A 9,919-nucleotide genomic window follows, 5' to 3' on the forward strand; every position below is an offset into this window, starting at 1 on the left:
ACCCCCCTCCTCCATCAAAAAATAGATTCAGGATGGACAACTGCATCAGCCAATCAGGGCAGGGAGAGGGGCGGGCCCCGCCCAGGCCCCGCCCATTTCCCGCGCTCCGTGAGCGGGGGCGGGGGGAGAAACGCAGCAGAGCTACGGGAACTCGGAGTCCGAGTGTGGCGTGGGCTCGCGGTGCTCGGGCGCGCGGGCCGGTGGTGCGCGCCTGAGTTCTCGTGGCCTCGCAAGGCGAGCGAGCCTGTACACATGTACCCCTGCATCTTGACTCTCTGTCGTGAGCCTCTAGCCTTCCGGAAGACCCGAAACCACCCCCGTGGGCCGGCCAGCTGGCGATCGCCAGTGCCCGGCAGCCATCGCGTGTTCCTTCCCTGCGCCCAGCCCCTACCTTCTTCTTGGGCACAGTTTCTTTTCCTCAGGCTCGTCATCTCTCTCACTAGGTTCTGCGTTCCTCTCTGGGCGTCTGACCGAACCCTAAACGAATCTGCTTTAATAAAGTTTCAGCCTTCAAAGGGGTGGGGATGGGCAGGCTGGAGGGAAAATTTGTTAGACTCACGGCTAGGGCCACACACACCACCCGAGGTAAGGGTGGAGGGGAGCAGGTTTTCTTTGACCAACTCGTGGCCCCATGGGAGAGAATGCTCCATCCCGGGCGAAATGAAGTCCAATTTTCCCTGACGCACCTTGTGGGATCAAAGAGGAAGGAGAGTGTTTTCACCCTCGCCTTTTTTGCCACTTCCTCCCTGGGGTGTCTCCACCTCATCAACCCCAAATCAGTACTAGTTCTCTTTGGGATGTTTTTGTGCAGGGGATGTGACCTCGCCATAAAGGACCTCCCACTGACAGGCTTTCCCCTCTTGTCGGTGGAACCTGTGACCAGTGGTTCCTTCCTGCCCCCTTCCCCTCTAGAAAGGAGCTTGGGGGTTATTGAGCATACCTTTGAGTGAGGATGGGAGCAGAGATTATCTTGCTGGCAACCAAGCTTTTGGCGCACATGCTCTACAGCAACCTAAGCAGGTATTTCTTTAGATAATGGTGACGTACGTATCCATAAATCCTGTCCCCACCTGCCAATCTGCATCCCTGCATTCAGCTCAGCTGCTGGGACATCAAAGGCCTACATTTTCTTAAGAACCCAGCAAAGCAAATGTCACTGTAGTCGAACCTCAATTTTTTTCTTAAAAGCCGAGCCTGTGTTTGGATACAGAAGTTACTTCTTAACTGGGCAATACTAGGTCTCCTCCTGAAGAATCAGCCTTGTGAGTAGTGAGTATAGATTGGGAGGGAAATTAAGACTGGTTGATGTGCCTGCCCAGCCTGGTGGTGAGGGTTGGTAATCTTAGCCCTTGGGAGGCAGAGGCAGGAGAATCTCTACAAAAAAAGGGGGGGGGCATTGTAGTCTACAAAGAGAGTGTCAGGATAGTCAGGGCGATGTAGTTGAGATTCTGTCTCAAGAAGACTAAAAACTTAAGCAGTGGTGGCACATGCCTTTAACCCCAGCACTCGGGAGACAGAGGCAGGTGGATCTCTGTGAGTCTGAGGCCAGCCTGGTCTACAGAGCTAGTTCCAGGTTAGGCTTCAAAGCTACAGAGAAACCCTGTCTCAAAAAACCAAAAAAAAAAAAAAAAAAAAAAAGACTAAAATCTTTTACCCAATGACAAACAACTTACAAACAAAATCTCTCTCTCTCTCTCTCTCTCTCTCTCTCTCTCTCTCTCAATCCCCTCATTTTTTATATGCTTCAAAAGTCTCTCCTTTCAGTTGGAGTAAACCAAACATATGGGCAAGCACACAAAACCTGTTTTTTAGAACAAGTTGAGACACAGTGAACAGGCCCACCACCGAGAGGAAGAATTCAGTCATCACTGCCTCCCTAGAAACCCCCTGGTCACAGCCTCACCTGTCTTCCCTAAGAGCCTCTGTCTCACACCATTAGCTTTGTCCTCCAGCGTTTGGACTTTATGTAACAGAACTGCTCAGGAGAGACGAGTGGTGTCCGTGCCTGGTTCCTCTGCAGACACATGATAGCATCTGTTAATTCATCTTTATTGCCGTGTAATGTCACTAAGCAAGCATATGCGATCTGCATCTGTTGATGGACATTTAAGTTGTTTCCAGGTGTGATTATTACATGAGTTTATTATGTGATTATTATATGGCATCTGGATGCCATTGGGTGCACTCACATTCTTGTTTGTCTGTTTTTGCGGTAGGGTCTCTCTGTGTAGCCCTGGCTAGCCTAGGTCAGGCTGCCTTGAACTTCCAGAGATCCGCGTCCCTGTGCCTCTGCCTCTTACGTGTTGGGATGAAAAGCACATGTGCTGCCACACCCAGTCTGCACTTGCACATGGGAACAGGATGGAGTCAGAGGGCAGGCAAGTGTTCTTTAATTTATATTCTTGCTAGTGATGTCTTATTGCTTCATAACCTTATTAATACTGGTATTATTAAACCGAAAAGACTGAAATTGTAGCTCTTCAATTCCAAAGGCCGGGACAAGCTGATCTCTATGGGTTCAAGGCCAGCCTGGTCTACAGAGTGAGTTCCAGGTCTGCCAAGGCTGCTGCTGAAACTCTGTCCAAAAACAAACAAACAAACAAACAAACAAACAAACAAATAGCAACAAAAACCAACTGTAGCCATTCTGGTGGATGGGTAGTGGTGGTTCACTGTGGCTTACATTTGTATTACCCTGATAGCCGATGAGGTTGAGAACTTTCCCCACACATTTCTTTGCCATTTGAATAGTTGTTAAGTATTATGTCAATTTTCCACTGGGCTTTTTGTCTTATCGCTTTTCTTTTTCTTTCTTTTTTTTTTTTTTTTTGTGGTTTTTCGAGACAGGGTTTCTCTGTGGTTTTGGAGCCTGTCCTGGAACTAGCTCTGTAGACCAGGCTGGTCTCGAACTCACAGAGATCCACCTGCCTCTGCCTCTCGAGTGCTGGGATTAAAAGCGTGCGCCACCATCGCCCGGCCATCTTATCGCTTTTCAGGAGTTGATATATTTCGCATATGAGTTCTTCATTAGCTTTGGGTGTTATAAACATCTTTTCAAGACTTCGAGTACAGAAGAGCTTACTTCGGGGTATCGAAGTGTCAGGACCGCTGGGACAAGGTTCTGACCTCCGTGTTTTGATCACTTATGTACCTCTGGCACCTGGCACACAGTAAGAACCCAGGAAATCTGATGAATGACTGATGAATGAGACAGAGGAGATTTGCCTAGCTCGCGTGGCCTGTCACACCGACTCCTAGGGGTAAACAGCAAGAGGGCCTGGGGGAAGCCCATTTCCTTCCAGTCCAGCCAGCTGGAACCTTGGGAGAGGAAGGCATCTCAGCCTTCACTACTGAAAGAGCAGAAATAGCTACAATCTGTGAAGTGAGAAACACAGATGTGGGGGGCAAAGGTCACAGAGGCAAAGACGGGAATTAGCAGCAGGTAGCAAGCCAGCCAGAGATTTCAGGCAAGACTCAGTTATGAGTGGCAGGGAGACGGGAAGGTAGGTCTCCGAGCATTTTTGCAGTCCTTTGTAAGACAGGAACATCCATGTGCACAAGACGTTCATGTGCTCTTCTTCTGGCCTTGTGGATGTGTCCACTCTTGGGCCAGCGAAATGGCTCAGGGAGTAAAGGCACCTGCTGTCCAAGCCTGGTGACTAAGTTCAATCTGACCTCTACATGCATACCCACCTACATACTAATAATAAATAGATAAGTTGAAAAGTCTGTTTTTAAAAATTAAAGTGTTATTTTTATTCAAAATTATGTGTTTACACGTGTGGGGCTGTGTGTAGGTCTAAGCACATGTAAGTGTAGGTTCACATGGGGTCTAGAAGAAGACATGAGATCCCCTGGGGCTGGAGTTACAGACAACTGTCAGCTGATGTGGGTGATGGGTACCAAAACCAGGTCCTCTGCAAGAACAGATTCCCTGACACTTTGGTGACAATCTCAACACGACCTCTCATTGGAGACCTCCCTTTTTCTTGTTTAGATCTGTCTTTAGCTGCTGCACGGCCTATAATGTTCATTCTGAGCGCAGAAGCCCATTATGGTCTTTCCACAGGCCTGTTGTACTGTGGAGCACTTCTCCTTGGTGCCTTTCCATCCTGCATCTCTTCCTCCTGCTTTGGAGTCTCTGAGTAGTCCCCGGCACTGACACAGGTCTGGTTTGGAGTCTCTGAGTAGTCCCTGTCACTGTGGGGTAGAGAAACTGTCCTACCAAAATGCTGGAATAAACTCTCGGTGTCCTCTGCTGAGGTTCTCGAGAAGCAGCATGGCATTGATCCAGAGGCTAATAGTAGCCCCAGAAATTTTAAACAGAATGAATTTGGGACAGCAGCTAAGTTGAAGAGAGGTGCCACGGCATTGGTGTAGAAAGCACAGAGTTTTCTTTTGGGGGCATGGGGAAGGTTTATGGGGGAAACAATTGTTGGTCACAGTTAGGGTCCTGTGAGGAGCCCACAAGGGGAAGACTTCTTGGAGTAGCCTTCTTCAGTCTTGGCACTTGTCCTAATACGCAGTTCATTTAGCCTTCTGTTCTGCAGTTCTCCCAACGCCACGGTTTTCCCTGGGTCCAGATGCTGACCACTGAGGGCTCCTTCGAGACCAACTTGCAGAGTCATCTTGAAGCGTCATAGCATTCCGGAGTCCCTCGCCAGTGTGCCATGGTCACAAGACTAGCCCGGCACGGCTGGAAAGTTTCCTGACTCTTGTTTTTCAGAGCATGTGTGCCCCCTCCCATTTTTCCCCCTGCTGCCACCCTCCCAGAGGTCAACTTCTTTCCTGCCGCCTGGAGCTGAGGTGATATCCCCTTCCGGCTCCATTCAGCTCTAAAAGGATGTAGGGGTGCGGGCGTATGGGGAAGTATGGCCATCTGTCCTCAGAGCTGGGTGCTGTCACGTTTACCTTGGCTTCTTTCTAAATGAACTCTGGGTTCCCAACCACTCCTTGATAGCCACACTGGGGTTTCTTCAAGCAGAAGAGCTCGAGGTATTTTACAGCATTTTATTGAGCACAGCAGGCAAAATTGTTCAGTGAACTGTAACAGGAGGCCGGAGGCCATGTTGTCACTAAAACAGTGTAGCGGGGCGGAATGCGCCACAGCTCTGAAATTACACCGGTTGAATCATGCTTAGCCACACGTTAGGTATACGGCCTTGAGTGAGCCCCTTCATATTTCTGGGCCACATCTCCAATGGGGAGACTTGACTACCTTTCTCAGAGATTCTGGATTGGTAGTAACTGAATTTGGAAAATTCCCTCTCTCAGGAGGGCTGTTCTGGTATCACTAGAAAGAAAGAGCCAAACGCAAGCATGAGACATCAGGAAGGGTCAGCTCACACTCTCTGAGCTTCAAGTTGAATTCTAAACTTTGCAGAGTGCAAAGAATTAAGGATGGATGGTCTGCGAATATGGGTGCTGATAAGTAGCTAAAGGGACTGCATTCATTCCCTCAGTGGGTCACAAGCCAGAAACTGGAGACATCATCTTATAAGAGCTAGCATTCAAGAATATATCCTGCGATTCAAATGATCTAGTTTCAAACTATCCTCTGTATTTGTTCTCCTTTACTTACCTAGCTTTAGTTTACTAAACTGGCCTGGTCATAGGAATCACAAAATAGGCACTTGTTTTAAAATACAGATTTCTGACTTCCTAAAAATTTTGATTTTAAAACTTTGGGGAGACAGACCAGAAAAATCTATTCTTATAAGGTACCACAGATAACACCCACTCATGATTCAACTATTTGGATCTAGTTAGCCCTTGCTTGGTGGCTCTCAGTCCTGATTTCATATTAGATTCCCCAGGAAACTTTCAGAGAAACATCTTTTAGGAAGAAACCCTTGCCTGTGCTCGGGAGGACTCAGCCAGGCTCAGAGAGTTTCTGGTGACAGAGTGGCTCTCTGACCAAATCTGACAGCGGTGGTTCATGTGCAAACCCGTTGATCTCAGTGATCACACTATGAAAATGCTTGCTGCAGTATAAGGTGTAGAAAATGAAGTCAGCGGTTTGAAAACAAGATAGGGAGCTTTCAAAAGTCACTGAAGTTAGTCATTACGGAAATGCAAATCCAAACCACAAGGTAACATGTTGCATCCGCTAAACTGGTCATCTAGGTCGTGGTGGGGGAACAAACCCCAGAAAATCACACCTGCCAGTGCAGTCTGCTGGGCAGGTGAGATGGTGTTGGCTTCTGTAGTGAACACGTGGTGTTGTCTCAAAGTTAAGCACAGAATTTCCATGTGACCAAGCATTTTCACTCCTAAGTGCCTGCCGAGAAGAATTGAAAGCGGGGCGGGGGGGGGGGGGGCGTCATTCTGGTTAAAAGAAAAAGACTTATGACACGCAGGCAGGCAGGCAAGGGAGAACGTGGCAGATGCAAGGGGCAGCATTGATTGTGTGTGGCTGGGTGTACTGAGTGTGTGACTGGGTGGAAGAGTACAGATGCAAGATGGCCCCTTACCAGCTCAAGATTTCTCTCATAGATGTTTCTTCTTCATTCCTTCCTTCTCCCACTCCCTCCCCACCTCTTCTCTCAGTTGCTGGGGATTGAACCCAGTGCTCCATGCATGCCAGACAAGTGTGTGTGTGTGTATGTGTGTGTGTGTAGGAGGCTGGGCACAATGTGCCACACTGTGTATATGAAGGCCAGAGGATTACTGTGGGATTTACTTCTCCCATTCTATCATGTAGGTCCTGGGGACAGAACTCTGGTGGCAAAGCGTGGCAGGAAGCACCCTTGGCCCACTAAACCATTTTGCTGGTCCATGAAAGTCCTGTTTTATTACATTCATTTTGTTTCCCAATCTACATTACAAAGTCTTCGAGCATAGATGTGCGATATATATATATATATTATATTGTGTACATTAAAATTTTTATAATTTAAGTTTTCCGTGATGTCATTTTTTGAGTCAACAAAAAGATGTTTGAACACCTGTTGTTTTCATGTCTCTTGACCACATACTCTGAAGGGGAATGGTGGGGTAATATGGTAATTCTCTGATTAACTTTAGAGGGAACACCAACCGTTTCCACAGCTGCTCTACCATGTCACATTCCCACCAGCGAACCCACGGGGTTTCCAGCTTCTCTACATCCTTGCCAACAATTGCTATTTTCCACTTTTTTGATTGCGGCCAACCTGGTGAACATAAAACTCACTGCAGTTTTAGTTTACATCACCCCAGCGACTAGCAACATTTACATTTACAGATCTCTGTCTGTTCCACTGCCTCTGTTTCCCACTTGTTACACTGTAACAGCTTACTTCGCAGGTTAATTGTATCAGCACCAATTGCCTTCATGTATCACAGTGCCTCCTTATAGTAAATTTTGTACAAGGGTTAGAAAGAAGGACCTGAACTAGACAGGACCCAGGAAAGGGTCTTTGCTGCACTCCCCCCGCCCCCCGAACTTAAAAGGCCCACACTGATGTCATTCATTTTCCTGAAGGCCTCACACGCGCATCTGCTTCAGCATCTTAGCCTGTGCTCGCGGTTCTTTGCCTACTTCTCATTCAGCTCTGAGGTCTCAGCTGCAATAGCGAGCTCTTCACTGTGGAGGCACCATAACACATAAAGAACAGGACTTTGAAAAAAAAAAAAAAAGAACAGGACTTTGTTATTAGGTGGTGGTGGCGGCGGCTGCAGCGGTGGCGCACGCCTTTAATCCCAGCACTCGGGAGGCAGAGGCAGGCGGATCTCTGTGAGTTCGAGGCCACTCTGATCTACAAGAGCTAGTTTCAGGACAGGCTCCAAAGCTGCAGAGAAACCCTGTTGTGGGAAAAAGAAAAAAAAAAGAATAAGGTTTTATCTCTTACACTTGGAACAGAAACACCTCACCTGGGCTTCTTGCTTTAGAATGAGCCATGTGTCATAGCCCTGATGTGTCTAACACTCTGTTCCTTGGCACTTAATTTTTGGTGTTGATAGACTAGTAACTGCTGAACATACATTCCTGAGAGATTAGGCTCCAGGAAAATATTTCTTTATCTTGCCCTAAGTCTTTATTTAAATTGATAAAATAGGATATATTTTGGTCTATCTTGTAATGTTTTGAAGTAGTTATACATTAAAAATAAGAGGGGCTGGAGAGATGACTCAATGGTTGTGCTCTTCCAGAGGACTAGAGTTTGATTCCCAGCACCTAACTTGTGGCTTATAACCATCTATAGCTCTAGTTCCAGGGGATCTGGTGCCATCCTCTGGCCTTGGCAGGTACTGCACACATGTGGTGGGCAAGTATTTATACACACTAAATGCCTATACACATAAAATAAAGGAAAATTAATATTAAAAATAAGGACCATCTGATAAACTCCATGCAATCCTTGCAGGGTGGAGGGAGGCACACTAATCTTTGCTGGCGTCTGAGTTTGGTGTATGTGCTTGCCAAAGCAAGCATGCCCTCCATCTTCAGCAAAAGTTGATGCCTGGTTGTCCTAAAGGCTATGGGTTGCTGTGAACTAAATGCAGGCATGGATTTGGAGTACAAGGTAGAACTGAACTGTCAAAATGCTTAGGACAAAAAGACAAAGGAAAGCCTGTCATACCCTCCCTTTGGGTAGAAAGAGAGCAATGGACCTTACGAGACATGTTACTTGCTAGTAGTCCTGAGCGTCCATTTCTTGAAGGGCTTTGAGTTCTAGTCCCTGGCTTGGGGTACTCATGAGTTAGTGTAGTTTTTATAATATTGCAGAATGGCCAAAGGACATTTCTTAGTATTAAACATTTTATTCAATTCTGAAATTTTTATATCCATAGATCTAAAAGTAACATATGCAAAGGCGCAATCTCACTCTTTTTTTAAATTTAATTTTATTTATTTTCTTTTTATTGTTTATTTATTTATTAAAGATTTCTGCCTTCTCCCCGCCACCACCTCCCATTTCCCTCCCCCTCCCCCATCAAGTCCCCCTCCCTCATCATCCCTAAGAGTAATCAGGGTTCCCTGCCCTGTGGGAAGTCCAAGGACCACCCACCTCCATCCAGGTCTAGTAAGGTGAGCATCCAAACTGCCTAGGCTCCCCCAGAGCCAGTACGTGCAGTAGGATCAAAAACCCATTGCCATTGTTCTTGAGTTCTCAGTAGTCCACATTGTCCATTATGTTCAGCAAGTCCGGTTTTATCCCATGCTTTTTCAGACCCAGGCCAGGTGGCCTTGGTGAGTTCCTGATAGAACATCCCCATTGTCTCAGTGTGTGGGTGCACCCCTCGCGGTCCTAAGTTCCTTGCTCGTGCTCTGTCTCCTGCTCATGATTTGGACCTTGAGATTTCAGTCCAGTGCTCCAATGTGGGTCTTTGTCTCTGTCTCCCGCAATCTCATTCTTGACAGCATGCCGGACACCAAACACAAGAATTTCTGGTTGTTTCATTTCAATTAAAATATTTCTAGTTCCAAAAACATTTGGTGAAATGTTCAGCTCTTATTGGAAGAAAAGAATACTAAATCAGAGGTGGTGGCGCACGCCTTTAATCCCAGCATTCAGAAGGCAGAGGCAGGCCGATCTCTGTGAGTTTTAGGCCATCCTGGTGTAGACAGCAAGTTCCAGGACTTGTCTGTCTTCTGGTGCCCCCTTCTGTCTTTTAATGGGGTACTGTGTGATACTTTGACACATGTGTTCACGGGACAATGTCCAAATCAGCTTAAACGTGTCTATCGCCTCAAACTCTCTTCTTAAAAAGTCATCAGTAAGTCAAGGATGAGGCTCAGCCCTGATGGCCTTGTCTAATCCTAACAACCCCACAACGACAGACCCTAATCGGTTAGGTTTCCTCCCTTGGAATACTTTTCTCATAGGATTAAGTTCACAACCGACAAATGTGGGGGACACACTCAAGCCTCAGCGGTTGTTACCGGAACTAAATAAGACATCAGTGGGGAGGAGGTGACGCAGGGTCAGAGGAT

Source organism: Chionomys nivalis, chromosome 5 (assembly GCF_950005125.1).
Source record: "Chionomys nivalis chromosome 5, mChiNiv1.1, whole genome shotgun sequence".
Classification (NCBI taxonomy): Eukaryota; Metazoa; Chordata; class Mammalia; order Rodentia; family Cricetidae; genus Chionomys; species Chionomys nivalis.